This window comes from Neofelis nebulosa, chromosome 7, assembly GCF_028018385.1.
Source record: "Neofelis nebulosa isolate mNeoNeb1 chromosome 7, mNeoNeb1.pri, whole genome shotgun sequence".
Taxonomy (NCBI): Eukaryota; Metazoa; Chordata; class Mammalia; order Carnivora; family Felidae; genus Neofelis; species Neofelis nebulosa.
Genome location: NC_080788.1, coordinates 75102178 through 75122413, shown reverse-complemented (window position 1 = coordinate 75122413; position 20236 = coordinate 75102178). Strand labels below are relative to the sequence as shown.

At 41.6% G+C, this 20236-nt stretch overlaps 1 long non-coding RNA gene across 4 annotated transcripts in view; it reads left to right on the top strand.

Annotated features, from left to right (window-relative positions):
• The window catches only part of LOC131516985 (uncharacterized), a 53360-nt gene extending 35050 nt beyond the window's left edge, over nucleotides 1-18310 (top strand). For 2 of the 4 annotated variants that reach the window (XR_009264322.1, XR_009264321.1), the window contains one exon: nucleotides 16670-18310. This is a non-coding gene — a long non-coding RNA (uncharacterized LOC131516985). Of the gene's footprint in view, nucleotides 1-3633; nucleotides 3726-4027; nucleotides 5564-16669 lie in introns of those variants that run through there. The other 2 variants (XR_009264320.1, XR_009264323.1) reach the window with 2 other exon arrangements.
• The last annotated feature ends 1926 nt before the right edge of the window (nucleotides 18311-20236 follow it).

Genomic DNA, 20236 nt, shown 5'->3' with positions numbered 1-20236 from the left:
CAAAAGGCAGACAAACGGCAAGACTTGAATTTAGACTAGGAAGTTTGTGGTTGAAACTTGGGTGCCTCTAGCAATGCCTTTGGGGCCCAGAGGATGGTTCTCAGGCTGTAAAATGAGAGGGGTAGCTTCCATCTACAAAATACTCTCCTAAAGCAGGGGAGATGGTCCTATTTGTTCCTTTTGCTGCCCTAACATGCTGGATTTCCTCCATGCAGCATGTAGCCTGGGGATTCTGGTGGTCTCTCCTATGCAAAAGGTCAGGTAAGGGAGATGAAAATGTTATCCTAGTGTGGACACAGCTGAAGTTCCTTCCCTTGCCTGAAGGGGTCAGCAAAGGCCCAGGAAGGGTAGAGACATCTTGACTCCCAGGAGAGACCATTCCTAATAGGCCATCAGGTCCAGGAGACAGTCCCTACTGAGCTACTGTGTTATTAGTTTTTCTGCTTGCACATAGACAGATCCTCCCACAGTGTTCCCCTAACTGCCTGGAGATATTGGGGCAGGCCTTGGATGTTGGAGAATGGGAGTCTGTGTGGGATACGGGAAAGGCGGTGGGCCCAAGGCCCCCAACTGAGGAGAGCCATGTCGGTGTAGAATCCCCCAGCTCTGCCCTCTTGGATACTTCCCCTGGGATGTCCATGTCCTAGCCAGAGCCTGTAATCAAGCCATCAAAGCTAATAGGATGATTTCCGCATAAAATGAAATTGTGGATGAAGAATGGGGATACAGGAAACAGATTAATGGTTCTAATGCTTTTTCCTCAACTTTCACTACTCAGTAAAGTACAGTCATCTGACTCCTTGTTTGTGTGCTAGGAAAATGATGACTTCTCTGAGAGGCTCTTAGCAATGATTGTTTTGTTCCTTGTTGTCTGTGTCTGTTTGAGTGGGGACAGGCAGAAGAGACCTTGACAGAGATGGGCAGCTCATCACAGTCTGACCCTTTGATGAGCATCTGGCTTCTTTTCCAGTCTCACTGGTTGCCATATTTTCAATTGTCAATAATGTTTCTGTTTTTTAATTACAAAAGTATGACAAGAATACGCACTCTTATTATTATTAAAAAAAAAAAAAAACAGAGGAAAGAACAAAAACCTATTTTACTTGACTCCTCCAGTCTACCCCTTCCTAAGAAGGGAGAATCTATTATTGTTGGTTTGGGAAATATCCTTCTCTGTATATGTGGTGGTTTGAAAATATGTCCACAATATTTGATCCTACTTCCTTCAAATGGTGGAGCCTAATTCCCCTCACCTTAAGTGGAGGATGTACTTAGTGACTTGCTTTTAAAGCATGAAATGTGGTGGAAATGATGGTTTGTGATGTCTGAGAATCGGACGTGAGTGTTATTAGGTCTTTCTCTTTGTCACTCTCTTGGACCACCTGCTCTGGGGCAAGCCAGCTGTTCTGTTGTGAGGACACTCCAGTGGACCTGACGAGAGGCCCACGTGGTGGGGAACTGAGGCCTCCTGCCAACAGCCATATGATTGAGCCATTAAGAAATGACTCTAATAGATTCTACCACCTCTGAGGGTACAGGCTCTCTGATGTCAGGCACTGTGCTCCTCAGGGTTTCCCTCTCTTGGAAATAAGAGCACATATTCCCCAGGTGTGCTTTTCTATTGATAAAGAGTCCCTAAGGGTTTATATAATAGGCATGTCTACTTCCAGAGCTCCGGTTATGTGGTGGTTTCTGATACTTGCTGCTAGTACCATCCTCCAGGAGGAGAGGATTTATTACTTCAGTTGCTGGGAGTGCTACTGGCAGAAAACCCTCGACAGTCAAACCCTTCTGGATTTCTTTAGCTGAAGGAGACACCATGCCCAAGGTCTTGACCCCTTCTCACAGCCCACATCTGATGATTGATGAATGAGTGGTATGGAGCCCAGCCCTCTCTCCCCAGCTCAGGAGAGCTCTGCAGGGTATACCATCTTCAGATTCCCCTGCAGGATTGCCTGAGGCATTCCGCTGAGACTGCATTGCAGCTAGACTCCATCCTCTGCCCACTCTGCCTCCCCACTCATCCCTTTAACAGGTATTGGTACTGGAAGGACTCGCTAATAAACCTCCTGCATGTTAGTCTCAATCTTAGAGTCTGCTTCCTAGGAAACCCAAGCAGGGACGGAATATTCTAAGAAAGCAGATGAGGAAGAGGTGAGGTTTTAGAGTTGGATGACTGGCTCCCAGCTGATGTCACGTGTGGTAGACAGAGCACTGATAGAAGGTGGCAGTGCAATCGTCCTCTGGTTATGAACTGTGATCGTGTGCTGGTGGAAGGGAATGCATCAGCTGTTGCAAGCCATTTGACACACATAGGGAAAATAGCAACTATATTGATGCTCTGGAGAAGGATACAAAAGCTGAGGGTAATCAGTCAGTTGTTATTAAAAGCTAAGTGTCAGACCTGGAGGACCTCTTTGGAGGCACATAAAGAGGCTCTTATCTCCTGCAGTGAGAGGGCAGAGAGAGCTGAGAATCAGGCTTGGAGCTTAACCACAAGAGTAGAGGAGCTCCAAAGAAGGTTTGACTCCCAACTGAGGAAAGTCTGCTATGCCAAGGACAGACCTTTGATGGGAAAGAATGGGACTCTGTACATGAGATAGGCTGTCAGAGGTGATAGACCAGAATTATGAATCCTCATTTTTCCCTGGGAACCAATGGGTAGAAGCAGGAGTGGCCCTTTTTGCTGTCACTCTTGGTGACCAACTTGGGGACAATCTCTTTCCCACTCCTACATCTCTGGCTTCTGTGAATTTAAAGCATTCCCAAGGAGGAAATTCTTCAATTTGGGAAAAGGCAAACATTCTATTAAACTGTAAGTTATGGCTGCCATCTGGAAACTTTGGGCTACTTGTGACAAGGAACAGCAGGCAAATAGAGGATTCACCATCCTGACAGGACTAACTGATCCTGATCATTAGGCAAGACAGAGCTACTGTTACACAGTGGGAGTGGGAAGGATCACATTGAGAGGCAATGGGAAATCTCTTCAAATACAACCTTACTCTATTTGTTACAGAAATTTACCTTATATATACATTCTTTTATATATGTTAGAATTATTTATATTGCAAGACTCAGAACAAAACAGAATAACTAATACTTATTAATAGGGAGTTAGTTAAGTAGATTATATCTACTCTTATTATGGATCATACGCATCTGTTAACAGAATGAAGTAGATCTCTGTGTGTTCATCTCCCAAGACATATTTAGTAAGTGCAAAAAGTAATGTGCAGAGTAGTCTACATAAATCTTTTGATATAAAGAAAAAAATATAAATATGCATGCTGATATAGGCACACATAATATTTTTCTGAGTGATACATAAACATTTTTTAAAAGTAGTGGTTGCCTTTAGGGAGTGAAATTGGCAGGTTAAAAAAATTTTTTTTATATCTTTCTATAATATTTGACTTATCTAACCATATCCATGTATTTTATTGCTTTCACTTATACATAATAGCAAATGTCTGAGAAGTAGTAGGCCATTAAAATTTTATTCTTTCCAATTTTTGTCTTACAAATTATTGCATGCTACTTAACATCCAGAAATCAGGAAAAGAAGTGGAGAGTAGGTTAATATTTTCTCCCCGCTTTTGGGCTTCAAATAATTTGTGAATTACATTGTAGGACTTCAGAAAAAGCAGCCTAGTGAAGAATCCATTTACGTGTCATTGCCCGGAAACTCCTTAATCCCTTACCTCACCACCTCCGCATTCCCAGTAAGAGGAGCCATTTCTTACTGGGTTATGTATAGTTATGTGTGTGTGTGTGTCCTGGATTATACCTGGCCAAAGGAGTAGCATATAACAATGGACACAGTCTTCCCATATTACCACTCAGAGCAGCCCTGAGCCTCAGGAATAAGCCTGATTTTGGGCTGTCAGAATCACCATGACTTCCTCCTTGTTTTCTTTCTTTCTTTCTTTCTTTCTTTCTTTCTTTCTTTCTTTCTTTCTTTCTTTCTTTCTTTCTTTCTTTCTTTCTTTCTTTTAAATTTTTTTATTCTTTATTTATTTTTCAGACAGAGAGACAGAGTGTGAGTGGGGGAGGAACAGAGAGAGAGAGGGAGACACAGAATCCAAAGCAGGATCCAAGCTCTGAGCAGTCAGCACAGAGCCCGGTGTGGGGCCGGAACCTGTGAACTGCGAGATCATGACCTGAGCCGAAGTTGAACGCTCAACCGCTTAACCGACTGAGCTCCCCAGTGGCTCCTCCTCCTTGTTTTCCACTCTGGATTCTCTCTCATGGTCTCAATAGTGGTCCTGCCAGCTGGTCTCAGTCAGGGATACTCCAGCTGCTCAGGCATGCTGTAGTGACTTCGGCTGTCAGAGGGACTCTGGTTCTCTCCTCTTAGGAGCTGTGTTTCCATGTAAATGTAGGAGAGCAAAGAGAGTTATGTTTGGGTTTGTTTGGATTCTGGGTAGCGTTCAGGAACCATATGTCATATTCCGTTTGGTACATCTGGGGAGGGCTGATGCAACTCCATTCGTCTATAGAGTCTGAACCCAAGCCCCCATTCAGTTTAATACCCTTTTACTGCTATGCAAATAACTCACAAAGGGATGGATTGCTCCACTGTCAAATCTTGTTATGTTCCTGGTAACCAGGATTGGTTCCTCACAAAATTACCAGGTATGGGCAGTGTCTTTGGGTTCTGTCTCTCTTACTCTCCCTGGAAAAGTCATGTCTTCCCAGAAAGTGCCAATTTTTCAGGAGCACAGGGTATTAATGATGCTACATCTCCAGCATTTTGGTTCAGACACAGAAAACGCAAGAGGACTGTGTAAGGGGCTGGGGAAAGGAAGAGCATTTTCTTCCTTCTAACCCAGAACTTCATGACTCTGCAGTTGACCATGGTACCCCTGGTCCTATTGTGGGTCTGGGCTATTCTCTTTCTGCCTTGGGATTAGTATGGCCAGTGACTCCTCTTCAGATTTGATTTGAAGGTACTAAGGGTGTGCCTCTAACTCATGCTCTCTCAGTTGTCCATATTAACTTCACAGGATTGGCAACTCTATGATGGTCAAATGATCCCACACTGCCTTAAGCTTAGAAAGTATATATGCTATTGGTAAACAGTGAAAAAAAAACAGGCAGGTGTCCAGGGGCATTGGAGTGTACCTGAGAATCTGTTTATAGCTCCGATGCCTACAGGGCATGAAGTCACAGGATAGTTAGGATGGAGCTGGGAGGATCAGGGAAAGTTCTAAACAGGTGGGATAAGGAAATCTACTTAATTTATGCCTCGTATGACCTCTGGAAATAGCCTCCTAGCTACAGTGTTCTGGTGGATAGCTGTCCATTGTAGTAGTACGGCATTTGAGTCTCTGAATTTGCTTCTCCCCTAAAGCTGTTCTTTCTCCTGCAGTTGGTGGCAGGTGGTACTGCCATATATCAGTGAGGGCAATTAAGGAGTCCATAGCCCTATAAACAGGAGGAGAAGCCATGACCATCCCGGTGACAATGACCATGGAGGCTCATGGCAATGGCCATGCAGAGGTGCCTGCCCTTTAAGACCTGCCTAGGGAGTCTAATTCCTTCCTTTTTCTGGGCTTCAAGGAGTCTATTTATTCTTTTGTTTTTTTTTAATTTTTTTTTTCAACGTTTTTTATTTATTTTTGGGACAGAGAGAGACAGAGCATGAACAGGGGAGGGGCAGAGAGAGAGGGAGACACAGAATCGGAAACAGGCTCCAGGCTCTGAGCCATCAGCCCAGAGCCTGACGCGGGGCTCGAACTCACGGACCGCGAGATCGTGACCTGGCTGAAGTCGGACGCTTAACCGACTGCGCCACCCAGGCGCCCCAAGGAGTCTATTTATTCTTGAAGTCACTACCACTGGTGGGGGAAAGTGGCTGCCTGACCCTCCCTGCTCTACACTTGTCCATGGTAAAAGGGCAGGCCAGGCTGTGCTGGGTAATCAACAATCCCCAAATCTTAGTGACTTAACTCAATAAGAATTGATTGCCTGTGTCAGTGCAGGCTCTGTGGCACTCCCAGGCAGCTTTTCTTCAAATACCAACTCAAGGACTCTGGCTGCTTCCATCTTGCAACTTAATCATTTCAGAATCCTTCACTTCCAACCACACTAATAGGAGGGAGAAGATGAGCCAAGGTTTTTGTAGGAAATTTTAGAGGTCAGGCACAGGCAGAAATTATTACAGCTTCAACAGAATTGCCCCGAAGGCTGGAGCTCTATCCTTTGTACCTTTGCAGGAGAAGAAATGGGATTGGTGAGTGCAGATCCAGTGTTTGTCATGTTCACGCAGGGCTTTACCCGCCATGGTTACTGCAACTGCTTCCAGTTTTTCAGGCACTCATGCAGCTCTCTGTCTCTCTCCCCATCACAGTCTACCAGCTTTCTTGATGTTTTCAAACCTTAATGGTACTGGTTTACTAGTGGCACATAAACAATTGAGATCTGAGGTCTCAACATGGCCACCACATAGTTGTTGTTCCATAATATTTAATTGAATTAATGGAGAAGGCTAAGGATGTTTGGATTTAGGTGTCTCCACATCAGATTTGAAGAAAAGCCAGTCTCAGGGGTCAGACTGAGCTAAAGGCAAGAAGAGACTTTCAGTTCTGCCTGTGCCCAGAGATGCCTCCAGAAATCCTTATCCTTTGGAATCTGGCTGTGGTACAGTGAGTCCACAGAACATGAAGAACTGTGGTCAACTATAGAAGCATGGAGTTCTGGCTTAAAGGTGGCAACTTTTTTCCTTGCCAGCCTTGCACATGGGCCTGGTGATGATTCCCTGTGTTTGAGCCAACCCAGGGTTAATTACAGCAGTCCTCAGCTGCCTGTTTGATTCTGTTTGTCTCTGTGTGTGTTGACCTGGCCTTGCTCCTCTGGATCAACCAAACAGATCCTTGCTGGTCATCGTCACTGCAGAGAGAGGGTGGGTATCTGAGGCCTGAGGTAGCCTGAGTCTGGCCAGGCTGGGGTCCCAGCATAAACCTGACCCCAATAGGTGCTGAGTTATAAACCATTTAGTGGCTGCCTGAATTATCAACACATCTGATATTCTTGCTCCTGCTTCCTGCTATTCCTGTGCTTCCTGCTTCTTTACCATTATTGTCAATAAGGAGCTTTACCAGTAAATGTAAAACCCTGGGACTTGATGAGGTCCTGTTTACCCCTCCTTGGTGTGGCCTTTGCTTCTGTGTACTATTCACTCACCTCCTCCTGTCTTCTGCTAATGGTTGTAGTCTGGGGAAGGGTGTCTTTCATTATTCCTGGAATATTTGTTAGTGTGATGAACTGAGCAGTTTCTTGTCTTTTGTTGGTGGGGGGTGTCTCACTATTTGTTTATTGACAAATATTCCACATCTGTGATCCTCTCCAGTCAGAATGAGAGCTGTTGGCCTTGGGTAGTTGGAGAATGAAGTCATCTGACGCATTCATCCTGTGAATGGCCCCACAGATAGCATAGGGTTTAATCTGCCTTTGGAACCTGCCCATCAGCTTGTCAGCCTTGGCCTAATTCATCGGGATGGACACATGGCCCTTGGTGCTGATGATGTGGTTGCTGGCTGACCATTTCTGCTGAGTGTACAGGTCCACAAATTCACCAGTGTTATGGGTGCTGAGGCCACATCTAGTGCCACCACAACTGGGGCACTTTCTTAATGATTCATTTTCTCAGCTCTGTGACCTGAGACCACATTGTACCAAAACCAGCTTCTGAGAAAAATAAGACAATAGGGCTAAATGCTTTAATCCTCTGTCACAAACATCCTCTTCTCTGCACTGAATCTCCAGCTGATTGAAGTGCTTCACATATTTCAAACCACTCCACTACCTTGGGATCTAGGGTTTTCTGCTGTTTAACTAGAATGAATGTTGCTGCGTGCAGTTGCAGTGGCCTGTTCCCATGACTCTTAGTCTTATGCAACTGCTTGCTTCATCAAGAGGAGGTGAATTTATGTGTCTCATGGAAAATTTTCTCAGTTCTTCTGGATGCATCTTTCTTCCTGAGTTAGCACAACCTTTGAGCAAGTCAACCATGCTGAAGTTGGCCTTCTGGGCTCCCTGCAGAAAAAATCTGGGGAAAGGTCCTAGCTCTGCCTTTGTTTCATGTCCATGGAAATAGCATGCACCTCCCACCCCTGATTTAGGACATGGTGTCTGCATTCTGGCCCTCTACCTCTACCTGACTCATTCTCCTCCACCTGACTTCCATCTGGATCTCTCTCCTCTACATCTTCTCAGCATTCACATTAGTAGGAGGGCTAATGAAAGGAGTCAGGGGAACTAGTAGATCCATCATGTGAGAGGAGGTATGGAAAAAAACTTTTTAAAACTGTCACAGGAGATGTAAAATCTTCGATTAGCCACATTCAAGTAAAGAATATGAAACGCATGGGAATCGTTTTTAAAAATTGGGTTTAAAAATTATAAAAGATATATATATCCAGTTTTAAAAATGAAATAGCCCATGGGGCACCTGGGTGTCATAGTCAGTTAAGCATCAGATTCTTGATCTCAGCTCAGGTCCTGATCTCAGTGTCATGAGTTCAGGCCCTGTGTTGGGCTCCACGCTGGGAATGGAGCCTACTTAGAAAAAAAATGTTTTTTTAAATAAAAAATGAAATAATCCAGAAAAATATCAAATGAAAAGTAAAATCTCGGGGGACCTGGGTGTCTCAGTTGGTTAAGGGTCGGACTTTGGCTCAGGCCATGCTCTCATGAGTTTGAGCCCACATCAGGCTCTGTGCGGACAGCTCAGAACTTGGAGCCTGCTTTGGATTCTGTCTCCCTCTCTCTCTGCCCCTCCCCTGCTCACGCTCTGTCTCTTTCTCCTTCAAAAATAGACATTAAAAAAATTTTTTTTAAAAGAAAGAAAAATAAAATCTCTAGCCCCCTTATATTTTCAGTTCTTCCAGAGGCTAGAGATTAGGAAAAACAAAGCTGGATCACTACTTCATTTTTTTTATAGTAAAATTAATTACGCATAAGTCAAGTTGGCATAAAAATGAAACTATAAAAGTACTAGAGGAAAACATAAGAAAAAACATATTTTGAAAAATATTCTTAATGTGTGACACTTTCCTAAGCATGACTCAATAACTGAAGCCATAAAAGGAAAGGTTGATACATTTGACCATATCATATTTCATATTTATCTATTTTTGCCTTCTACTTTTTCTATTATCATTTCAAATAGAAGTGATAGTATCAGGTATCTGTCTTATTCTGACTTCAAATGGAAAGCTTTCAAATGGCTTCATTATCTGTGTGTTGTTTTTCTTTTCTTTTTTTGTAGATACTATTTATGAGGTTAAGGAAGTTTTATTCTTAGTTTGCTATTTGTCATGAATAAATGTTGAATTCTAGCAAATGATTTTTCTACATTAATTTTTATAATGTGATTTTTCTCCTTGAATCATATGGTGAATTATATTGGTTGGTTTTTTTAAAAAAAGATTTTATTTTTTTAGAGCAGTTTTAGGTTTACAATAAAGTTGAGAGGAAGAATCAGAGATTTCGTATATAGCTTCTGACCCCACACTTGCATGGTCTCTCCAATTATCAGCCTCACTTATCATAATGTTACTTTTTTTTTTCATCCAAGGATGAACCTACCTTGACACATTCTAAGCACCCAAAGTCCGTGGTTTACTTAGAGTTAACTCTTGGTGGTGTACATTTAATGGATTTGGACAAAAGTATGATATGTATCCATCATTATAATGTCATATAGAGTATTTTCATTGCCCTAAAAATTCTCTGTGCTCTGCCTGTTCATATCTCTCCCAACCCTTAAGCCCTGACAACTGCTGATCTTTTTATTATCTCCATAGTGTTGCCTTTTCCAGAATGTGCTATTTAAAAAAATTTTTTTTTCTTACTGTTTATTTAATTTTTTTTTTTTAAATTTTTTTTTCAACGTTTTTTATTTATTTTTGGGACAGAGAGAGACGGAGCATGAACGGGGGAGGGGCAGAGAGAGAGGGAGACACAGAATCGGAAACAGGCTCCAGGCTCTGAGCCATCAGCCCAGAGCCCGACGCGGGGCTCGAACTCACGGACCGCGAGATCGTGACCTGGCCGAAGTCGGACGCTTAACCGACTGCACCACCCAGGCGCCCCACTGTTTATTTAATTTTGAGGGAGATAGAGAGACAGAGCATGAATGGGGGAGGGGCAGAGAGAGAGGGAGACAGAACCCAAAGTAGGCTCCAGGCTCTGAGCTATCAGCATGGAACCTGATGTGGGGCTCAAACTCACAAACTGTGAGATCATGACCTGAGCCGAAGTCCAACGCTTAACCGACTGAGCCACCCAGGCGCCCCCAGAATGTCCTATTATTGGAATTATACAGTATGTAGCCTTTTCAAATTGGCTTCTTTCCTTTAGTAATATTCCTCTAAGGATCCTTCCTGCCTTTTTATAAATTGATAGCTCGTTTCTGTTTAACACTGGCTAATATTCCATTGTCTGGATATGCCACTGTTTATCCATTCACCTACAGAAGAACATCTTGGTTGCTTCCAAGTTTTGGCAATAATAAATAAATCTGCTTTAAACACTTATGGTCAAGTTTTTGTGTGGACATAAGTTTTCAGCTCCTCTGGGTAAATATCAAGGAGTACAGTTGCTGGATCATATCGTAAGAGTATGTTTAGTTTTGCAAGCAACTGCCAAACTGTCTTCCAAAGTGGCTGTTCCATTTTGTGGTCTTCCAGCAATGAGAGTTCCTGCTATCCCATATCCTTCCAGCATTTGCTATTGTCAGTGTTCCAGATTTTGGCCATTCTAAAAGGTGTATAGTGGTGTCTCATTGTTTTAATTTGCATTTCCCTGATGATACACGATGTGGAGCATCTTTTCATTTGCTTATTTGCCTTCTGTATATCTTCTTTGGTGAGGGGTCTGTTAAGATCTTTGGTCCATTTTGGTTTTTTTTTCTTTTTTAGATTTTTCAACTTTATTTTTTTTAATGTTTTTTAAAAATTTAATATAAATTTTAAAAAATTACACCCCAGTTAGTTAGCATGTAGTGCAATAATGATTTCAAGGGTAGATTCCTTAATGCCCCTTACCCATTTAGCCCATCCCCCCTCCCATAACCCCTCCAGTAACCCTCTGTTCTCCATATTTAAGAGTCTCTTATGTTTTGTCCCCCTCCCTGTTTTTACATTACTTTTGCTTCCTTTCCCTTGTGTTCATCTGTTCTGTGTCTTAAAAGTCCTCATATGAGTGAAGTCATGTGATATTTGTCTTTCTCTGACTAATTTCTTTTTTTTTTTTTTAATTTTTTTTTCAACGTTTTTTATTTATTTTTGGGACAGACAGAGACAGAGCATGAACGGGGGAGGGGCAGAGAGAGAGGGAGACACAGAATCGGAAACAGGCTCCAGGCTCTGAGCCATCAGCCCAGAGCCTGACGCGGGGCTCGAACTCATGGACCGCGAGATCCTGACCTGGCTGAAGTCGGACGCTTAACCGACTGCGCCACCCAGGTGCCCCTCTGACTAATTTCACTTAGCATAATACCCTCTAGTTCCATCCACGTAGTTGCAAATGGCAAGATTTCATTCTTTTTGATTGCCGAGTAATACTCCATTGTATTATGTATATATATGTGTATATATATATATACCACATCTTTATCCATTCATCCATCAGTGGACATTTGGGCTCTTTCCATACTTTGGCTATTGTTGATAGTGCTGCTATAAATATGGGGGTGCATGTGTATCTTGGAAATAGCATACCTGTATCTCGTGGATAAATACCTAGTAGTACAATTGCTGGGTTGTAGGGTAGTTGTATTTTTAATTTTTTGAGGAACCTCCATACTGTTTTCCAGAGTGGCTGCACCAGTTTGCATTCCCACCAGCAGTCCAAAAGAGATCCTTTCTCTGCATCCTCGCCAACATCTATTGTTGCCTGAGTTGTTAATGTTAGCCATTCTGACAGGTGTGAGGTGGTATCTCATTGTGGTTTTGATTTGTATTTCCCTGGTGATGAGTGATGTTGAGCATTTTTTCATGTGTCGGTTGGTCATCTGGATGCCTTCTTTGGAGAAATGTCTATTCATGTCTTTTGCCCATTTCTTCACTGGATTATTTGTTTTTTGGGTTTTGAGTTTGATAAGTTCTTTATAGATTTTGGATAGTAACCCTTTGTCTGATATGTTGTTTGCAAATATCTTCTATTCTGTCGGTTGCCTTTTAGTTTTGCTGATTGTTTCCTTTGCTGTGCAGAAGCTTTTTATTTTGATCAGGTCCCAATAGTTCATTTTTGCTTTTGTTTCCCTTGCCTCTGGAGACGTGTTAAGTAAGAAGTTGCTGCGGCCAAGATCAAAGAGGTTTTTGCCTGCTTTCTCCTCGAGGATTTTGATGCTTCCTATCTTACATTGAGGTCTTTCATCCATTTTGAGTTTATTTTTGTGTCTGGTGTAAGAAAGTGGTCCAGGTTCATTTTTCTGCATGTTGCTGTCCAGTTTTCCCAGCACCACTTGCTGGAGAGACTGTCTTTATTCCACTGAATATTCTTTCCTACTTTGTCAAAGATTAGTTGCCCATATGTTTGTGGGTCCATTTCTGGGTTCTCTATTCTGTTCCATTGATCTGAGTGTCTGTTTTTGTGCCAGTACCATACTGTCTTGATAATTATAGCTTTGTAATACAGCTTGAACTCTGGGGTTGTGATGCCTCTTGCTTTGGTTTTCTTTTTCAAGATTGCTTTGGCTATTTGGGGTCTTTTCTGGTTCCATACAAATTTTAGGATTGCTTGTTCTAGCTTTGTGAAGAATGCTGGTGTTAATTTGATAGGGATTGTATTGAATATATAGATTGCTTTGGATAGTATTGACATTTTAACAATATTTGTCCTTTTTATCCAGGAGCGTGGAATATTTTTCTATTTTTTTTGTGGGTCTTCTTCAATTTCTTTCATAAGCTTTCTATAGTTTTCAGTGTATAGATTTTTCACCTCTTTGGTTAGATTTATTCCTGGGTACTTTGTGGTTTTTGGTGCAATTGTAAATAGGATGGATTCCTTGATTTCTCTTTCCGTTGCTTCATTGTTGGTGTATAGGAATGCAACCAATTTTTTGTGCATTGATTTTATATCCTGCAACTTTGCTGAATTCATGAATCAGTTCAAACAGTTTTTTGGTGGAATATTTTGGGTTTTCCATATACAGTATCCTGTCATCTACAAAGTGTGAAAGTTTGACCTCCTCCTGGCCGATTTGGATGCCTTTTATTTCTTTGTGTTGTCTGATTGTAGAGGTTAAGACTTCCAATACTATGTTGAATAACAGTGGTGACAGTGGACATCCCTCTCTTGTTCCTGACCTTAGGGGGAAAGCTCTCGGTTTTTCCCCATTGAGGATGATATTAGCATTGGGTCTTTCATATATGGCTTTTATGATCTTGGGGTATGATCCTTCTATCCCTACTTTCTTGAAGGTTTTTAGAGAAAGGATGTTGTATTTTGTCAAATGCTTTCTCTGCATCTATTGAGAGGATCATGTGGTTCTTGTCCTTTCTTTTATTGATGTGATGAATCACATTGATTGTTTTGCAGATATTGAACCAGCCCTGCATCCCAGGTATAAATCCCACTTGGTCATGGTGAATAATTTTTTTAATGTATTGTTGGTGCTGGTTGGCTAATATCTTATTGAGGATTTTTGCATCCATGTTCATCAGGGAAATTTCTCCTTTTTAGTGTGGTCTTTGTCTGGTTTTGAAATCAAGGTAATGCTGCCTTCATAGAAAGAGTTTGGAAGTTTTCCTTCCATTTCTATTTTTTGGAATAGCTTCAAGAGAATAGGTGTTAACTCTTCCTTAAATGTTTGGTAGAATTCCCCCGGAAAGACATCTGGCCTTGGACTCTTGTTTCTTGGGAGATTTTTTTATTACTAATTCGATTTCCTTACTGGTTATGGGTCTATTCAAATTTTCTATTTCTTCCTGTTTCAGTTTTGGTAATGTATATGTTTCTAGGAATTTGTCCATTTCTTCCAGATTGCCCATTTTATTGGTGTATAATTTATCATAATATTCTCTTATTATTGTTTTTATTTCTGCTGTGTTGGTTGTCTCCTCTTTCATTCTTGATTTTACTTATTTGGGTCCTTTCCTTTTTCTTTTTGATCAGACTGGCTAGTGGTTTATCAATTTTGTTAATTCTTTCAAAGAACCAGCTTCTGGTTTCATTGATCTGTTCTACTGGTTTTTTGTTTTGTTTTGTTTTCATTTTGATAGCATTAATTTCTGCTGTAATCTTTATTATTTCTTGTCTTCTGCTGGTTTTGGGTTTTATTTGCTGTTTTTTTCCCAGCTCTTTAAGGTGTAAGTTTAGGTTGTGTACCTGAGACCTTTCTTCCTTCTTTAGGAAGGCCTGGATTGCTATATCCTTTCCTCTTATGACCGCCTTTGCTGTGTCCTGGAGGTTTTGGGTTGTGGTGTTATCATTTTCATTGGTTTCCATGTACTTTTTAATTTCCTCTTTAACTTCTTGGTTAGCCCATTCATTCTCTAGTAGGATGATGTTCTTTAGTCTCCAAGTATTTGTTACTTTTCCACATTTTTTCTTGTGGTTGATTTTGAGCTTCATAGCGTTGTGGTCTGAAAATATGCACGGTATCATCTCCATCTTTTTGTACTTGTTGAGGCCTGATTTGTGTCCCAGTATGTTGTCTATTCTGGAGAATATTCCATTGCACTGGAGAAGAATGTATATTCTGCTGCTTTAGGATGAAATGTTCCGAATATATCTGTTAAATATCTGGTCCAGTGTGTCATTCAAAGCCATTGTTTCCTTGTTGATTTTCTGACTAAATGATCTGTGCATTGCTATAAGTGGAGTGTTGAAGTCCCCTACTATTACAGTATTATTATCAATGAGTTTCTTTATGTTTGTGATTAATTGACTTATATATTTGGGTGCTGCCACATTTGGTGCATAAATGTTTACAATTGTTAGGTCTTCTTGGTGGATAGACCCCTTAATTATGATATGATGCCCTTTTTCATCTCTTGTAACAGTCTTTATTTTAAGGTCTAGATTTTGTGATGTAAGCATGGCTACTCTGGCTTTCTTTTGTCAACCATTAGCATGATAGATGGTTCTCCATCCCCTTACTTTCAATCTGAAGGTGTCTTTAGGTCTAAGGTGGATCTCTTGTAAACAGCATATAGATGGATCTTGTTTTCTTATCCATTCTGTTACCCTATGTCTTTTGATTGGAGCATTTAGTCCACTGACTTTAGAGTGAGTACTGAAAGATATGAATTTATTGCCATTATGTTGCTTGTACAGTTGGAGTTTCTGGTGGTGTTCTCTGGTCATTTCTAGTCTTTGTTGCTTTTGGTATTTATTTATTTATTTATTCATTCATTCATTTATTTACTTATTTATTTTCATCTTTTCTCCCCTCAGAGAGTCCCCCTTAAAATTTCTTGCAGGGTTGGTTTAGTGGTCAGAAACTCCTTTAATTTTTGTTTGTCTGGAAACTTTTAATCTCTCCTTCTATTTTGAATGACAGCCTTGCTGGATAAAGAATTCTTGGCTGCATATTTTTCTGATTCAGCACATTGAATATACCTGCCACTCCTTTCTGGCCTGCCAAGTTTCTGTGGATAAGTCTGCTGCAAGCCTGATCTGTCTTCCCTTGCAGGTTAAGGACTTTTTTTCCCTTACTGCTTTCATGATTCTTTCTTGCCTGAGTATTTTGTGAAGTTGACTGTGATATGCCTTGTTGATGGTCGGTTTTTGTTGAATCTAATGGGGGTCCTCTGTGCTTCCTGGATTTTGATGTCTGTGTCTTTCCCCAGGTTAGGAAAGTTTTCTGCTGTGATTTGCTTTCATAACACTTCTACCCCTTTTATCTCTCTTCATCTTCTGGGACCCCTATGATTCTGATGTTGCTCCTTTTTAATGAGTCACTGATTTCTCTAATTCTTAAATCTTGCTCTTTTGCCTTAGTCTCCCTCTTTTTTTCTGCTTCATTATTCTCCATAAGTTTGTCCTCTATGTCACTGATTCTCTGCCTCATCCATCCTTGCCGCCGTGGCAACTGAGATTGCAGCTCAGTTATAGCATTTTTTATTTCATTCTGACTAGCTTTTACTTCTTTTATCTACACAGAAAGGGATTCTAATCTATTTTCGACTCCTGCTAGTATTCTTATTATCATGATTCTAAATTCTGGTTCAGACATCTTGCTTGTGTCTGTGTTAGTTAAGTCCCTGGCTGTCGTTTCTTCCTGCTCTTTCTTTTCGGGTGAATTCCTTCGTTTCGTCATTTTGAAGGGAGAAAAGGAATTAATGAGGTAAAAAAAAAACCCTAAAATTAAAAACAATTAAAATTTTAAAAATATTAAAATTAAAAAATTAAAAACAAACACACACACACACACAAATCAAATAAATGATGATAGATCCTAGGTGTGTTTTGGTCTGGGTGTTGAAAGTGGTTTGAGAGATTAGAGGAAAAAAAAGGGGGGGAGAAAAAAAGGAAATCGTTTGAGAATTTGAAAATTGAATACACTGAAGTAGACTAAAATGAAATGATGGCAGTAACATAGAATTTGAAAAAACTTACACAAAAGTAAAAAATATAGTGGAAAAAAATTAAAGAAAAATATTTTTAATAAAAACTGGAAATAAAAATTAATTTTTTCTCTTTCTGTATTCAGGAAAAAGAAAAGAAAAACAAAAGAGAAATAAAAAGAAAAAAAAGAAACAAAGTTGTGTAGATGGACCGGCGAACAGACTGAAATACTACTGAAATTACTTCGTTTTGCCCTAGAAGTCAAACTATGAAATGCGTTATAGTCCATAAACTAAGCAGGCAGAGAGACTTTTGTTCCTGAAGAGAGAGGTTGGCCTTGTTGGGCGGGGCTTAGTGTAACAACTTTGTTCTCCAGTAGATGGCGCTGCTGAGCTTACTGGGGTGGATTCTTGTCGCGCTTGTAGGTGTGTATGCGCATGCGCGGGACCGATGAACATGGCGCCGCCCAGCTACCCGTTCTGTAGTATTGGAACTGTGATCTCCCCACCCCAGCAATAGCGCACCCATCCTTTGTCTTCCGTCCACTCTGCGCTTTTACACTGTCCCTGACCAAGCCCCAGGCAGCACGTCCCTCCTGATTCTTGTCTCCGGTGCGGCTGTTTTCCCCTGGCCCCTTACTTGTGAGGGACTGCGGTTTTGACCCCTTCTGCCCTCCTGCGGGAGGGTCTCACGGAGAAATGGCGGCTGCCAGCTGCACCCAGGAATATTTGCGGGACCGGGCTGCTGCCGGTGCCCAGAGACTGTGGCCAGGTGCCAGCCCACCCCAGAAAAAGTTTGTGAGATAGTATAGCAGCAGTGTTTCAGGGATTATGGCAAATCACAACATGCATCTGGCATCAGGCTTCACCCCCAACGACTTTGTTCCAGCACCAGCAAATGTGGTTGTTCTCCCGGGTTCACTGGGGCCTTTTCCTGCGGGGGGCCACACAGCCTCTACCAGATGTGCTCCCAGCAGGAGAATCACCTGTCCCCGCGTGGCCTGAAGACCACCAGACTTCACTCTGCTCCTGGGGATTCGCCCTTCCCACCAGAGCACCACCAGGTATTGAGCTGTGGAGTTTCAGGCTTTGCGCTCCCCGTTTATAGAGTCTTAATGGAACTTAAACCCTCTCCTTTCTCCTTTCTCCTTTTTTAGTTCAGTCCCTGCGGCTGTTTCAACTTTTCCACTTTCTCTCCAACTGCTTTTGGCGGGGGCGGGGGGGTGGGGGTGGGAATGTGCTTTTTCCATATTCTCCCCACCGTCTCAGTCCTTTCTCCACACGCAAAAACTGCCCCTGTCTTCCATGGCTTCTCTCTCCCCCAGTTCACCTCTCCGCACCGTGTACCTGGTGAGTTCTGTGGTTCAGGTTGTGCAGATTATTGTGTTAATCCTCAAATCAGTTTTCTAGGTGTGCAGGATGGTTTAATGTTGATCTGGCTGTATTTCATGCACGCGAGACACACAAAAAACTTCCATGTTGTTCTGCCATCTTGGCTCCTCCCTGGTCCATTTTTAATTGGGTTGTTTGTTTTCTTACTGTTGAATTTTAAGAGTTCTTTGTATATTTTGGATAACAGTCCTCTATCAGATGTGCTTTTGCAAATATTTTCTCCCAGTGGGTGCCTTGTCTTCTAATTCTCTTGATACTGTGTTTTGTGGAGCAGAAATTTTTTTTTATTTTAACTAAGTCCACCTTATTGATTATTTCTTTCAGGGATCACTCACTCCCCACAAACCATGCTGACCTTGAAATATTAAAAATATAAACTTTTGCTTCCCAGGAAATTGTATAAGACTTTTTTTTTCTTGGTTCTTCTAGTTAAGGTTCAAACCCTAAATTAAAAAGCAACAACAACAACAAAACTAATTGGCTACAAGTATAAAGGAAAATATTTTAAAATGCCAGCAATTTTTCTGTTCTGTTAAAGGTGCAAGTTAGAATTCATCTTTGGGGGGCGCCTGGGTGGCGCAGTCGGTTAAGCGTCCGACTTCAGCCAGGTCACGATCTCACGGTCCGTGAGTTCGAGCCCCGCGTCAGGCTCTGGGCTGATGGCTCGGAGCCTGGAGCCTGTTTCCGATTCTGTGTCTCCCTCTCTCTCTGCCCCTCCCCCGTTCATGCTCTGTCTCTCTCTGTCCCAAAAATAAATAAAAAACGTTGAAAAAAAAATTAAAAAAAAAAAAAAGGCATTTGCTTGCCTTTCTAAATTAGAATTCATCTTTGGGAAGCAGAGGGCTTGCTTTTTTGATACCGTGAAAAAATTTCACTGGGCTTTTTGATTCTGCGAAGCCAAGCTAAAATACCATTCCGGAGTGGAGAGGTACAAGAGAACAAAGAAACAAACCTAAGCAAGTAACTCTGCAGTTTGTTTTCCCTGTGGGTAGACTTCTTATTGCAGATGACCATATTTGGTGGAAAGCTGGCCTTAAACTTAGATTTTCTTTTTCACTGGGCTCAGAGGAGCTAGAAGGTCTAGTTCCCAGGCAGAGAAATCATTGGCCCCTGCAACTGTACTGCAGGTGGGTGGGGTGGGGGGTGGGGGTGCAAAGAAGAGCACTGGTCAGTGGGCAATCTCCTCTGAATGGTTAACCTAGGGAATCTAGAGAAGATGCATCTAGTTACTCGTTTACATTTTCTTTTCTGCAGTGTTACTGGATCTTGTTTTCATAAAAAGCATAGTTTTGTGAAATTATACCTGAGGAATAATTTTGTGTTATACCTGAGGAATGTAATAGTGGACAGAGACACAGACTTGGAAGAAAGTGATTTGAGGGGAGAATTATCTATGTGGAGAAGCTAGTGATAATATGAAAAGACGGACCTGTGGCAGAGATGGGCAGGAGTCCAGACACAGGCAAGGGGGACAAGGGACAATTGGGATGGATTTGTGGCATCTTTAAGCATTCCTTGGGCATAATCAGAAATATTTAGGAAGGTTTTGGAAACCTGGTAAAAGATGGGATTTTTCTGTAAGCAAGCAGGATGGGGATTCAGGGTTCTCATACCAAGGGAAGCATGATCCCTGGTAGCTAGAGAAGGTAGGAATATCTGGGTTACATCTAAAAATAATTGCTTAATTACCGAATAGTGGGCCATATGGTGGTAGATTATTGGTGCCTAAATTTGGCAGCAAAGGTAGCTTTGGGTTGGGGCACAGCAGATGTCAAATGGATATAACAGATGAAGAGAGATATGAAAAATGTTTCCTTACTTCCCACCTCTGAAACATGATGGGTACATTAAGGAACATGCTATGGACTCAGAAAACAAGGTTCTAAACTCTCCCCTGCTTTTACTCCCAATCAGTGTATAACCTTGACCATGTTCTCTGATCTACCCATCAATTTCCTCATCTGTTAAAAGAAGTAAAGAGTGATGACAAATATTCTGGAGTCTTGTCCCATCCCAATGGTCTATGATGCTAACAGTAAGTAGGAAAAAAACCAAAACAAAACAACAAGGCAGACTTTGTCTTTTGGGTGAGGCAAACACGGCCACAGGGGTAGAGATTTCAAACTCTAATATTTCAGAGGGTTCAGGCAGGTATTCTAAAAAATAAAATGGGCTGGAAATCTAGAGTTTTATGGGGGTTTATGTGCTTTCTAAAATGTTGACAACCAATTCAACTTTTAAAACAATTGTTTGGGTCTACAAAACACATCTGATTGACATACTGCCAGTCTAGGGGTCTGTTTGAGGAAGGGAAAGGGGAG